The sequence below is a fragment of the Lygodium microphyllum genome, chromosome 28, assembly GCF_053477565.2.
Source record: "Lygodium microphyllum isolate KBCC chromosome 28, Lygodium_microphyllum_v1.1.10, whole genome shotgun sequence".
NCBI classification, from domain to species: Eukaryota; Viridiplantae; Streptophyta; class Polypodiopsida; order Schizaeales; family Lygodiaceae; genus Lygodium; species Lygodium microphyllum.
Window position 1 is genome coordinate 20311102 of NC_141162.1, and position 15369 is coordinate 20326470.

At 35.6% G+C, this 15369-nt stretch overlaps 1 protein-coding gene across 4 annotated transcripts in view; it reads right to left on the reverse strand.

The window, feature by feature from the left end:
* Positions 1–10132: 10132 nt before the first annotated feature.
* LOC148011223 (uncharacterized) overlaps positions 10133–15369 on the reverse strand; it is a 34842-nt gene continuing 29605 nt past the window's right edge. Inside the window, exon 2 of one of the 4 annotated variants that reach the window (XM_087670878.1) lies at positions 10133–10420. The gene's annotated coding sequence lies outside the window, so the exon portion shown is untranslated. Of the gene's footprint in view, positions 10421–10528; positions 10866–15369 lie in introns of those variants that run through there. The other 3 variants (XM_087670877.1, XM_087670879.1, XM_087670876.1) reach the window with 3 other exon arrangements.

A 15369-nucleotide genomic window follows, 5' to 3' on the forward strand; every position in this document is an offset into this window, starting at 1 on the left:
AGTAACCTTGAAAAGAACTAGCACATATTCTAAATGCACTTCTTGTTATATTGAACTCTTTGAGTGGATTGTCTTCTTCAATTATGAGGGTTATTATTCGACGTTGGTGTACATGAAAGTCCTTATGCTTTCACACCTCTAATGGAAAGCTTCTTAGAGAAGTCTCAACCATCCTTGCACCTTCTCTTACCTTTTTTAATGTTTACATTTCCACCATATAGAAGAATGCTTGAGAAGTTCTTGTCAAGTGTGGTGACTACCTTAATTGACATGACTTAAGTCATAGAGTCCATGCAAAATGTATGTACAAAAACATAGTTTCTCAATGATTCTTTACGGACCATACATTGTGTAAATTTGGATTCTTAAGAATGAAATATGTAAAGTGGACCTAAAGTTTGGATCTTATAAGCACCTTTACCCAATTCTTCTTCAAGATGTTTTGTTCCTACTAATTGAAAAGTTGATTGCATGTTCTATGTTTAGATCCAATGGTGCTCACAAGCCCATTTTCAAGTGCGAAAAATACCCTTGGCATGCTATTGGTTCTAAGTCCCTAACTTTTTAGATTTTTCTTAAATTATTACATATCCAATGTTAATAAGGTATTTCTCTTGATTTTTGACTTCTTTCACCAATCTTGTTGCTTCATTTAGGAATTTGACATGCTCACTTTCAATGAAAAAACTAAGAGTTTGTTATCCTTAACCCCTTTATTTTAGCAAAGGCTTATCAAAGCTTTGGATATTTCTTCTTATAAGAAACCAATTTCAATGAGATGTTCAACAAAGTCTTGACAATTCCCCTTGAAGTCATTATATTTCTACATATGAAGGACATTGAGATGAATGACATTTTAACACACTTGTGATATGATTTATTTGTGCTCATATTACATGGTCTATGTTTGAATGTTCCATGTTTGAGCCCAATGGTGTGCAAGGACCCCTTTTCAAATGCAAAAACCACCCTCAATGAGTTGTTGGGTTCAAGTCCCTAGTTCTCTAGATTTCACTAAATGCATTACATATCCTTCATGCAAAGGGAATTTTCATTTATTTTTACTTCTCTCTTCAAACATTCTTATTCCTTTTAGGTGCTTGATGTGTTCACTTTCAACGGAAAAACAAAATAGGGCCTTTGTTGTTGACTCCCTGATTTTCACTAAGACCAATCAAAGCTCATTTTATTTTTTTATTGCAAGATATCCCTTTTGAAGACATTATATTTCTACACAAGCAAGACAAGGTGATCTATTACACAAATATTTAGTATTCTTGAGGTATGTTTTATCCATCATAATTAGAAAGTTCATGTTTTAACCCAATGGCATGTAAATACCCCTTCTTAAGTGCAAAAAATACCCATTAGGAATCATTAGGTATATATCCCTAGTTTAGCAAAAGAAATTCTCAAATCATTACATATCACCTTGAAAAGAATGTGTCCTGATGTTTAACTTCTTCCATTAACTAGTTTTCTCTTTTAAGTGATTAATACACTCACTTCTAATGGGAAAAAAGGGGGATTCTTGTTGTTCATCATCATCTAATTCCAATCAAAGTTCATCAAATTTTATTTGCAAGAAATCAATTTTGATGAGGTGTTCTATGCACATTGGAATGTCTCCATCCTTGACTTCAAATTCAAAAAGATCTATCTAATGGGTCCCATTGTTGGATTTCTTAAAGATTGTAAGTGCTTTTGATGGATGTAGAAATATACATTTCATGTGGTTCCTAATGAGTGTTGTAAAGCAAGCCTTCTGAAAGACTATATGCTTCTATAAAATAGAAACATATCTTTAAAAATGAAAATTATATATTTTTACCTCGCACTATCCTCCTCTATTTTGCTATATATCATAACTTTGACCATGACCACTACCTTCGTCTTTGCCATGACCTCTGCCTCTACTAGTAGAGTAAAACACCTATCCAGAATTGTTCTTGCATTGAGAAAAATAGGAATCCAAGCCAAGGTACTTCTCAAATATCAGCATAGAAATCAAGTTTGCAAAATCAAGAATATCATCCCTTATATTGATAGATAATATAAAGCTTGTATATTTATCTCCAAGTCCATCTAAGCATGCACACATGACAACATCATCATCGATTGCCACACTAATGATCCAAGAGCTTCCACAGTACTCTTGATCTTCAAGGCATAATCATTAATGTAACATGTTCTCTCTTTTTACTTGGTTGAGGTGAAACTCTTTGGCCTTTGTGTTTCCTTCAAACAACCTTGCCAAATTCTCCCATACAATAGGGGGGTACTAGATTCGTGCAAATAGCCCATCATGCTATTGTGACTTTGATAGACAGTAACTACATTACTCTCTATTTACTCCCAATCTTTCCTAGCCTTTACCTGTTCTATAGCAACACTTCATGTAGGAACTTTGGATGCTCTATTATCATGCCTTCTTCAATGTAATTCCAAACACATTTGCCCTTCAAGAAATTTTTCATCCTGAACTTTCATATAGGATAATTGTTCTTATCAAGCTTCTTGTTGACAATCTAGTTGAAGTTGTCAGACATTTTGGGTCATAATAGGCTCTTGCAAAAAAAATAGAGACGTGCCTATCAATCCATAGGAAAGCATTTGTAAGAAATAGAAAATCTTAACACCGCATGTGAAAGAAGTCATTGTAGATACTTGGAGGTTTCTAAGGCCAAGGTTTTGCTATGTAACATAAGGATATCAATAAGATGTTTGCTTGAAATATATCATTACATCTTGTTAAAATGTCTTGTATGCTTTCTCACATCTAAGTTTTCAACTTTCTAATTCACATTAGAATGCTATGCAAATCATCATGTCTAGCTATCGAGAGTTCATGTCTATGATTATATGAAAAATTAGAAGCACTTCTTTTACATATTCCCAACAATCTATCAAATGAAATGTGATGTCATTTTTCTATCCAACCACATTGTTCTTCACCCACTGAAAGCTAATCCTTAGGGAGAATTATTGAGATGTTAGACTCTATATGAGCTAGCATCCACTACACATGCCTTGGTGATGTGGCAAGGTATTACTCACTGGCATGTTAGGTAACGAACATGAGCATACACTAGTGATTCTACAATTGGACTACATCCGCATAGTCCACCCTTCATTATGGCACATTCATTGTTCCACTTCTTCTTTTCTTAGCGGATTCACACTTAGTAACCACGTATGCATACATTATGGTACTTTTATATTAGTTTTCTAATATGTTGTAGACTTAGTTCTTTTAAGTAGAAGAAGAAAGAAGAAGAAGATGAATATTTTAGCCCTATCTCTCTATGTGCACAAGTCTCCATTGTTTTTATGTGTGTGCTCTTGGTTTCTTCACGTCTCTCCCTTCTTGTATGTTTACATTGTATAAGAGCCATCCCACGCCTATGCAAAGCTCGATCAAAGGTTGAGGTGAAGACATTAGAATGCAAAAGCAAGCAAGTAAGCAATGGGCAAGAAGCTCTTTCACCTTGCTTGATTTGCCTAGGAGTATAAAGGTAGGTGACTCTTAAGGTTGGCAAGGCTACAATCTCTTATTGTAGTGAAACTTGATAAGCATAAAGAACAGTGTACATTCATGCAAATCAACACTATAGGGCTATCCCGGTGTCATTTCTAACATCTAAGGTCATTTCGATCTCCATTTTAGACATACAAGTGGTCTAACAGCATAAGTATGCTACACTTTTGGTTTTGTCATCTATTTACAAATACACAGGTTATAAATTTTTAATTTGTAAGATTTCAAGTGTTTGAGCTATAGAGACATAAGGGATCTATATACATATTGCAAATTGTGGTTATTGTTGTGCAATCAATGAAAAAACTACGTTTTTTGTTGTGGTGCAACTAGAATAAACTTGCTTGCAAATTGTAGTTTTTTGTAAGGCTATGTGTTTTGTTATGGTGCGATTAGTATCAACTTAATTGCAAATTGTGGTTTTTGAGGAAGGGTGAATCAAAGGTGCCAAGTTGTAGATTCTAATAGGCAATAGAACTCTCGTGATAGTATGGAGTGTTGGCATTGTGGTCAGAAATGTCATATTTTAAAAAAATTCTTCAAAAAAAATACTAAAATTAGAAATGGAAAAAGTAGCAAATGCCATTATGTATCCAATAGCAAAAACAATGATAACAAAAGTGAAAATAATTGTTTTTGTTATATAGCACTTTATAAATACTATGACTACTGATGATTCATCAAAGAATTATGTATAGTATATAGACTCAAGTGCCTCTAACCACATGAATTCTCAAGGAGAGTGGTTTAAGAGACATGCGCAATCTAAAGCCTCCATGATATATGGAGATAAGGGTTGATATAGGTTACCCTACTACTCATTTTAAAAATGTTTGTTTAAGTATGCCAAATGGTAAATCTAAGTACTTTACTAATGTATTGCTATACCAAAAACTATAAAATATTTTATTTCTATTGGTTAGATGGTAGAATAAGAATTGTAGATTCAATTCACATCTAGTGATTTTTATGTAGAAAATCCTAAAAATGATTGTAGGTTGATTACAAAAGAAAATCATATTAAAAATTTGTTTGCTCTTAATGCTGATCTACTTGAAATAAACGCTACCATATTACACAAGGTTTAGATTTTGTGGTTCATATTGAAATTTGACATAAGAGAATTTGTCATGTGAATGTACAACAACTAAAAGATATGCAATCAAAATTGTGGATGATTTGCCTAAGTTTAGAGTTGATTGGATGCATAAAGTATGTGAAGCATGTCAATTTGAAAAGCAATGCATACATTTCCACATAAAAAATATGTATACAAGAAATCACTTGAATTGATACATTCTAATGTGTGGAATCCTAGAATGACTACAATTAGAGTGGTTGCAAGCATTATATTTCCTTCATTGATAAACATACTCACAAAGTCTAGGTTTACTTTATGGGTGAAAAAAGTGACGAGATCACTCACTTTAAAAGATTTAAGGTTTTGGTTGAGAAGGAGACAAGGCTGCATATTAAATGCCTATGGTCATATGGAGGGGGAGAATATTTCTCCATTGAGTTTTCTAATGTATTACCAAAAAAGGATATACAAAGGTGGTGTACATGTAGATATACTCCGTAGCAAAATGGAGTTGAGCCAAAAAAACATACATATTGCAGAGATAGCTCGTGCATTGTCAAAAAGAAACTTACATAATTTTCATTACTATTGGGCTGAAGCATTTGCTACTACTATATATATTACGAATGGGACACCCACTGCTGTTCTGCATGGTATCACGCCCCAAGAGAAGTTTACAATTAGAAAACCAAATCCGTCTCATTTGAAAGAATTTTGATATATTACTTATGTGTATGTTCTTGATGAGTTGATCAATAAATTGGATTCCAAAGCAAAAAAATGTGTATTTGTGGGATACACTCTTAAGCACGAATATAGATATTATAACCATGTTACGCGTGAGCTAAGAGTTAGCAAAAATTTTGTTTCTAATGAATGAGTAGCTCGCATAGTAATGTGCAAAATGCAATTGGGGCTTATGAGCATAAGAGTATATTATGCAAAAAATAGGTCATCAATCTCACAGACAATAAGTGGACCATAAGACTCTCCTAGGCATGGTTCTGTTGATAAACCTTGGAGTGATAGATTGAGGTCGTCGATTACTCCATCGAGTGCATCATAGATGCCAAGAAAAGATAAGGAGAAAGTTGGGGAGTTACCTATTATGACATATGTATCATCAAGTTTCTCTCATGTTGATATTAATTCAGATGGCTTTAAGTAGAGCTTTCATGAGTTTGGGATTCCGTCTATTAGAACACCTGGTGTACGAAAGACACAAGAGGATGCTAAAGCACTTGGTAGTGATCCACGTCTACGTAGGTTAATTGGAGTAAAAAAGCCAATGAAGCAATGGACATATGATAGCTATATAGCTCATCACGATGCATAAATGGCTAAGGTTGTGCAAGATGTAAAACTACTTATTTTGGGGATACAATGGATAAAGAGTAATGTGATTATGCTATGCATGAAGAAATGGCTCCACTTAAGAAGAATGACACATGAAAGTTGGTTCCTTTACTTAAAGGCAAGAAAGCTATCAATTTACAAGGTTGACAAGCTTAAGTTAGATAGATCTATTGAACATTATAAGGCATGACTAACTACCAATGAGTTTACGCAAACTCATGGTATTTATTATAAGAAGACTTTTGCTCTTGTAGCTAAAATGGTCATTGTAAGGACTCTCATAACACTGGCTACATCAAAGGATTGGATCATACATCAAATGGATGTTAAAATTGCCTTCTTGCAAGGGGAGTTGCAAGAGAAAGTTTATGTAGAGAAGCTACCTGGTTATATGGACGAGAATCATCCAAATTAGATATGCAAGCTTCATAAGGCCTTTTATGGGCGAAAGCAAGTACTTAGGATATGGCATAGCAAGACTATAGAATATCTTGTCAACATTGGATTTCGCATAGCACAAGCTAATCACACACTGTATGTATGTGAGAGTGGTATAAGTATTATGTTCATTTTCATATGTGGATGATTTGTTCATTGTGGGTGATAGTGAGACAATGATTGACCATGTGAAGAGTCTTCTCAAGACTCAATTTAAGATAAAGGATTTGGGAGAGCTATGCTATTTTCTCGACATAGAGATAATCAAGACTCCTAAGGATACGTGGTTGTCGCAAAGACAGTATATGTTGGATATATTGATTAAGTATTTTATGGTTGATTGCCAGCCTATTTCTATACCTTTGGATATTAATACTCAGCTTAGTAAACATGAGGATGACTATATTGAGGATGTCACTATATATCCAAAGATTGTGAATAGTCTTATTTATTAAACAATCACTAACTTAGACCTAAACTACACAATTGGTTTAAATAGTCCGTTTATGTAGCTTCCATAGAAGCCACATTTGGATGTAGTGTGACACGCATTGCGCTATGTCAAGTCCACATTAAATTATGTCTTATTCTATGGTATGGGCATACCATTAGACTTGCATGGTTACACAAATGTAGATTGGGTTGGTAGTATTTCAAATAGAATCTTTACTAGTAGTTTTATTGTTTCCTTTGATAGTAATGTTATTACTTGGAGTAACAAGAAATAACTCATGGTTGCCTTGTCTAATACAAAGGCAAAGTATAAAGATACTACAATTGCAAAATGTGAGATAGCTTGGCTACGAAAGCTACTTGATGATTTAGGGATGCAAGTAGACACAAAGTTTATCATCTACAATGATAATTTTGTTAAAATACGCGGAATCAGCATGGAAGATGCAAAAGCTATGAAGATTGAAAGAGAAAAAGGAAACTCATGAAGACATTGATCCTGACAAGGACAAATTGTTATACAAGTGAATTAAGTTCCAAGATTAAGAATTGGACTCCTAAACACAATCTTGTGTATTGATAGTGACATGACACTTTACTGGAAAGAAAAGAGTACTATGTTTCTTCCTTGAGTCTTCCAAATCTGCAAAATCCTTCAAGTTCTTTCAAATCCAAATCTTTTCCATCTTGATTTGATGCTGGCACAGTAGATCGGAGTGGCAATGGGTTGCTCTAGTGGAAAAAGAGAAAAAATGATGAGATTTTTTAGCTTCAGTGAAGTTTGGTTATGGCTTCCTAAATTAGGGTTTCAACACATCCCTAGTTTTTTGCTGATTGTGGAAGCTACATTAGATCATTTTCAAAACTTTTTTTATCAAAAATAAAGCTTGAATGATGGCCTATCAATGCCTTATGGTGGTCATCAACTCAACATCACAACCTGTATTGACGGCAACAGCAGCACCAAGAACACTAGGTGCATTCTGGATAGCGACCACGAATTTCGTCAATGCTGGGCTCTAGAGTGGCCAATGTCAAGATGTCACGTGATAGGAATCTTCTCCCTGAGCAAAGGCACAACTATCTAAAAGGAAGCTTCCAAAGATATAAGCTCTATGATACAATATGAAAGCTCCAAGTGTAGTAAGTCCTATTTGGCTATGGAGGCCACAAAACAGAACCTAAGAAAATTGACAATGCTGAGTGGTGGATGAGACAATGTTAAGTTCTGAGATGATACAAAGAAGCATCAATAGCAAGGGAAACACTTCTCCAGAAGAAAGCTCGATAAGATTTGGCCTGTGGGGTGAGATACGAAAGCTTCAATCTGACAGGGTGCTACTGGCTATAGCAACCATGAAGGCAAGCTTAAAGGTGGAGATGGAAAGTGAGTTTATAGACTAGGACTCAGCTAAGTGATGGACCAAAGGTGAAGATCTACTAAAAGTAGTTAAGCCATGCTCAGTTGAGCTCTAATACCATGTTAAAATATGCGAGATCTAAAGCATGGCAAATGTGGAAGCAATGAAGGTTGAAAGAGAAAAAGGAAACTCATGAAGACATTGACCTTGACAAGGACAAATTGTTACACAAGTGAATTATATTCTAAGATTGAGACTTGGACTCATAAACACAATCTTGTGTGTTGATAGTAACATGACACTTTACTGGAAAGAAAAGAATACTATCATTACATTAGAAAAAGAGTGCAAGTACAATGCTTTATAAAATTTGAGTGTTGGTACTTTCTCCTATTGTACATATGGGATTCTAATCATAAACCCTCACTGCTCCTCACAAAGGGACTAAAGTAGGTGTGATTACAAATATTTCAACAAATTTTAGTAGTATTTATTTCGTTATGAATCCGATGTATCATGCACAAACCAAACACATAAAGGTCCATTGCAATTTCATTCAAAAGCAAATTCTCACAAGCAGTATTAACTTGATTTATGTCAATACAAAGAATCAAGCTACTAACATTTTCACCAAAAAAGGACTTAAGAGCTAAAAAGCTTCAATGCTTCAAAAACCTACATACTTGAGCGCAATATGTTGTTGTACTCCTATATATATTTTTTATTCAAGCCAACTATGCTTAGAGTTCACAATCTCATATTAAGTTTGAGTATGTGTTGAGATGTGAAACTCCACAAGAGTTGACATCCACTACATACATTCGTAATGTGATAGGATATACTCACTAGCATATTAAGTTGACCAACATGACGATACGCTAATGATTCTACAACTACACTCCATCCACATAGTCCACCCTTAGTTATGACACATTCATTGTGCCCTCTCCTTTTCTTAACAAATTCAACTCAATGACTATGTGTACATATATTATGGCATGTTCATATTAGTCTTTAATCATGTTATAGACTTCACTCTATTTTGTAGAAAAAAAATAAAAATAAGACTTTAGCCCTATTACTTTGTGTACTCAAGTCTCCATTATTTTTGTATACATGCTCTTGGTTTCTTCACGTCTCCCCTCGTCTATTTTCAAAGATACCCACACATATAAACTGAAACAAATCCCAATAATCTACGTCTCTTTAATATTATTCGATTCTTTATTAAACTTTAAAACTTATTCAACTTAAAAATGCATAGATGGTTTAATCATCAAGCATATATAAAGTTAAACAACTAAAATGACATTTGATTTTTACAATTTTCCTTTGAAATTCACATTGAAATGTTGTGATCCTTAATGAATCTCATGGTTAGATTTCATGGAAATATTAGATTGTAAGTGGGTTAACTTGAGATTGATGTAGAAATATGCATTTTAATGTGATTTCTCACAAGTGTTTTAAACCAAGTAATCTAAAAGACTATGCTTCTATGAAAAAAAATCTCTTGAAAAGAAAAATAATGTCTTTCCACATGATCTCTGATCACCAGATTGATGAGACAACACCATATGGATGGAGTCATTGCAAATAGTTATAGATTCCTAATGACCAAGCTTGTCTAATCTAACATACCTTGGTTATAATACCTATATGCTTTCTTGCATCTAAGTTCTCAACTTTCGAATTCACATCAAGTTGATTTGTGTAATCTTATTTAGCATTTGAGAGTTTATATTTATAGCTTTACGCAAAATTCGAAGGGCTTTTTTCACATGGTCGCAAGAGTCTATCCAATGAGGTGTTATGTCATTTTCTTATCAAACCACATTGTTCTTCTCTCAATCACAGCAAATCCTTAAGAAGACGATCCAAACACTTGAATTGAAATGAACTGCAATAATCTTCCATATTACATGCAAAAAGCTTTGTAGTTGTTGCTCACTTTACATTGTCATTCAACATGTTACATTTTCCTATTTTACAATCTTTCATTTTGGTGAACAATAGAAACTTGCACAGCATCAAACCAACTTCTACCTCTATACATCAAGTTGAAGGCTTTGAATACGTCCTCTCCATGTATGCCACTCACATGCTTTGATCCATTAAACATTATTCCTAACTCGACAAAGAAATTCATATTATTTTTCTTATCATATAGAAATCCCAATGTCACAAAGCATCCTATATTGAAGGCCAAAACCTTCATTAGTTGTAAACATTTGAAATGAAACATACTAAATTTTTAAAATATACATATGGAGCTTAGAACAAGACCTCAAATGCTTTGTTTCAAAAGGCAATTTAGAACAAGACCTCAGATGCTTTGTTTTCAAAAGCTTGGAACAAGTTAAAATGTTACCTTTCACTTATAAGCCAATTAGAATTTGGAAGCAATAGAAAGTTCTGATCGTTTACAAAAGGAAATTGAATAAAAGAAGGACCCACTTGTTCACAAAAGATTGGAATACTAAAACACTTGAAGGATTCTTTTGTGTGTCCATTATCAATAGAAACCATCTCATAAGATTGGTTTGATTCTTGGAAGCTCCTCCTTCAATCACCCATCATGCCCTCTGAAGTGACAATGTACACTAAACCTGTATCCCAAAATGGTGCTTTTGTATATCTATAAATGGAACATAATCCAAGTTAAATTTGTTGAACCTTGTAAGAATCATGGTCAAGCTAAACATAAATGAATTATCTACATTTTCATGCTACAAAATTTGTCATGCACATTGGCCTCATAAGAAGCTCAACCTTCCAAATTTTTCGATTTACAACCACAAGGCCAAGAAAATAAAAGAATGGCTCGAATGCCAAAGGGAGCACAAAATCTAGAAAAGGGGAGCAAAATGCAATCTCTCCAACCATACACAACTTAGCAAGGGCACATATGAAAAGTGGTGATTTTGCCCTTACATCCCATCAACTTTAAATACATTTGTTTCATATCCAAAGTGCTCTTAGCACTTGCACCTCGAACATCTCCAGATTCTATCATAATAGATCTCTATGACTCCATCTCTACATAACATTTTTATTTTAAGGAAAGCATACCAAATTCGTACAACTTTGCAAAGCATTTACCTCAACAATAGAACCACATTATTATTTACTCGTTCTCCTTGTTATTGTTGGGAATAAAGGCCTCGTGCCTTTTAAATGTGCTCAAGTGTGAACACACCCTTAGCACTTCTTACACATATATATCTATCTAAAAACCTAAAGGTATTTTCTCGTCATTGTACCTAAAAACGTGCTCACTCTCTCTCTCTCTCTCTCTCTCTCTCTCTCTCTCTCTCTCTCTCTCTCTCTCTCTCTCTCTCTCTCTCTCTCTCTGTCTCACTGCACCTAACAACTATCTGTCTACATCTCCGTGCATATCCCATCACTACAAACTAGTATCAAAGCCCAGGTGCTCAACACTCCATCACTCTTGCAGGAGTCAACAACAGAGTTGGAGTTGCAGGTTGGGCTGCATGCATCGTGGGCAACAGGACTCAAGTCAACCGACCGTTGGACGGGGTGTGACAGGTCATGAATAGGCAACACTGGCAACCTACATGGGGTCAAAGGACCCCGTCACGTTTTATTAAATCATTTTTTTAATAAAAATAGAAAAAAAAATAAAAATCTACCCCATTCTTGTGACGAGGTTTCGCGCGCCAAGCACAAAAGGCCAAATCAGTGCAAACTTGGCCCAAAATTTTGGGGCGTTTTCTTGGATTTGGGAATTGTGATGTCATTTGTCTCAAAATTGCAAGAATTTTGTGACATTTTGTCCCCAACATTTGGGGCTTTTCATGTACATGCACAAATTGGGCTGAAATTTACCCAATTTCTGGACATTGATGCACATTGGACCTGACACAGAAAATGCAGATGTGCCATTGTTACTTTGAACACAAAAATTTTGGGGCTTTTGATTGTTCACGTCAAATTTCATGCCCATGGGTACATGTACAACAAAAATTACAGCTAAAATTTTGGGATTTCTCATGTAATGTGATGCATATGCCCTTGGAACAGTTGTAATCAATTGGATAATGCTATAGCACATGGTTTGGTGCTTCTGAAAATTTAATTACACATTTAAAATCTATGCTTCTGTGTGGTCATTTATTGCTGATTGGTACTTGTTTGTACCTTGGTCATTTGGGTGATTGTTCGGGTCTGCAATTGCTGGTTTTTTTGTCAAATTTGGGCTAAAAATCATGGCTGGCAGCAATGATAGCAGTAATCTGATGCACATAAAGAAGCTTGAAGGTGCACAAAACTTTGTAGTTTGGCGGCAAAAGCAGTGCTACAATATCGTGTTGCAAAAGAAGCAAGCAAAGCCGATCAAAACCAAAGAGGCAAAGTCCACGAACATGGAACAAGACGATTGGGATGAGTTAAATGAGCTTGCTCGCTCAAACATAGAGCTATCGATTTCTGATGCTTTGATGTTCAACATTGAAGGTTTGGATTCTACATATGCTAAATGGACTAGATTGGAAGAATTGTATGCACAAAAAAGGTGCTGCAAGCAAAGTGTATTGGCTGAAAAAGCTTATGGATTTGCATATGAAAGAGGGTACATGAATGTCTACTCACTTGAGTGAGTTCAACTCCATTTTCAGCCAGCTGGCTGCCTTGAAGTTCATGATTGATTAGAAATTTAAGGCTACTTTCTTGCTTTGCACTCTACCATAGAGTTGGGATACATTTAGGACTGCTATGAGCAATTCTAATGTAATCCTTTTGTATGTAGATGTAGAGAGTGCTCTACTTATGGAAGAGATGAATCGGCAAAACAATGCATCCAGTAAGTCTTCTAGTGCTTTGCATACTAGGGGCAGATCACAGCAAAAGGGCAAATATGATGCCAAGGGACGCAGTAAATCACGTGGCAAAGATGTTGAATATCATCATTGTGGCAAGAAGGATCACTTTAAACGTGATTGCTACAAATGGAAGAAAGAGAAAGGAAAATGCAAGAAGACACATGATAGCAAGGAAGAGAATAAGAACAGTCAGCCTAAGAAGAGCAGTGTAAAAATTGAAGAGGTGAATGTAGTAACTCATGACAATGACAGTGGGAGTGACATACTCTTTGTCTCTTCACACTTTGGTACACATGCTTTACTTGTAGATATAGATGATGACATGCATACCTGGATTCTCGATTCAGGTGATTCCTTTCATGTCACCCCTCATTCTGAGTGGTTCTCTGCCTATACAAGGAGTCGACATGGTGTTGTCCATCTTGGGGACAACTATGCATGTGAGATTGCACGTATTGGCAGTATATAGTTACAATTTTAGCATGGCTTTGTCTTTACACTTCAGCATATACAACATGTACCTCAACTCAAGAAAAGCTTGATTAGCATAGAGCAACTAGATGATGATTGTTTTCATACCACCTTTGGTGATGGAAAATGAAAGATCTATAAGGGATCTAGGGTTATTGCCAGAGGTTGCAATAGTGATACTTTGTATCCACTTCATGTATCTAGTGTGTGTGACCATGTTGTTACCATGACCGAGCAACCAAGCGTTTCTTTGTAGCATGGCTAGTTGGGATACATGAGTCAAACTGGAATGAAAGTACTTTCTCATTTGGGTTACTTACCTTGTCTTCGTTATGCTGATTTTGAGCACTGTGATCATTGTATTTATGGCAAATATGCACAAATGTCTCACAAAAAGTCTCTTTCTTTGAAATCTTCTCCTCTAGAGTTAGTACATTCAAATGTATGTCAAATGCCAGGTTTATCTTTAGAGGGAAAGAAATATTTTATCACCTTTGTCGATGATGCTACACACAAGGTATGGGTTTACCCTCTTCGTAGCAAGAATGTGTTTGACAAGTTTAAAAAATTCTTGGCATTGGCTGAAAATCAGACACATAAGACACTTAAGTGTCTTCGCTCTGACAATGGTGGAGAATATGTGTCCAAGGCCTTTCAAGCATTTTGTGACAGAAAAGGGATAAAGAGAGAGCTCACTGCTCCTCATAATCCACCCCAAAATGGAGTTGCAGAGTGTATGAATCGGACCATACAAGATAAGGTTCGTGCGATGCTGTCTCATGTTGCATTACCCCATGGTTTTTGGGCAGAGGCTATTATGACAGACGTTCACTTAATTAATCGGTTACCAAACATGTCTTTGGAGGAAGAGTTCCCGAAGAAGCATGGTCGGGCAAGCCACCTCCATATGCTCATCTGAAAGTGTTTAACTTCAAGGCTTTGATGCACATTCGTAAAGAAAAACGCAACAAACTTGAGCCAAAGTCTTGTAAATGCATTTTCCTAAGATATGGTGACGAGGGTGAAATGGGGTATAAATTGTGGGATCCCAAGAAAATGAAAATAGTACATAATAATGACGTTATCTTTCGAGAAGATCACATGCACAAACAACCCGAAAAGACTGAGGAGGTCCGTAGGGTTGTATTTCGAGAAGAAATATCTTTTGGACAGCATAATGTGCCCGTTGTACAACAGCAAATACATGTTGTAAATGAACCTGTAAATGCAAGAAATGATCAACCAACTATTGCTCATGAAAATGAGCCATTGCATGTGCAAGAACAACCACGACAGCAAGCTATTAATGCTGATTCGTAGACTGAAATGCCATCACAGCATGCTAAAAATAAAAATTTGCAGAAACAGCCAGCAAACAATGACCATTGGGTTAGGAGATCGTCTAGGGCTACTAGACAACCTGACAGATTTGTTCCTGGTGCAAACAATATAGCCGATTATGTCATGTTGGCAGACTACTGTTGTGAAATGTCTTGCTTCAAGGAAGCAATGGACAGATACGACAGCAAGAAATGATATAAAGCCATGTTGTCAGAGATGAAATCTCTTGAAAAAAATGGCACTTGGGACTTGATGCAGTTGCCTAAAGGGCAGAAAACCCTTCCATGCAAATGGGTTTACAAGATGGTCACTTCTAGTTCCTCACCAAAGTACAAAGTAAGAATGGTTGCAAAGGGGTACAAGTAGAAGCATGGAATTGACTTTGATGAGATTTTCTCTCCAGTAGTCAAGATGACTACATTGAGAACCATTTTAGGCTTGGTTGTAGTTGAAGATATGGAGCTCATACATATGGATGTAAAGATTACA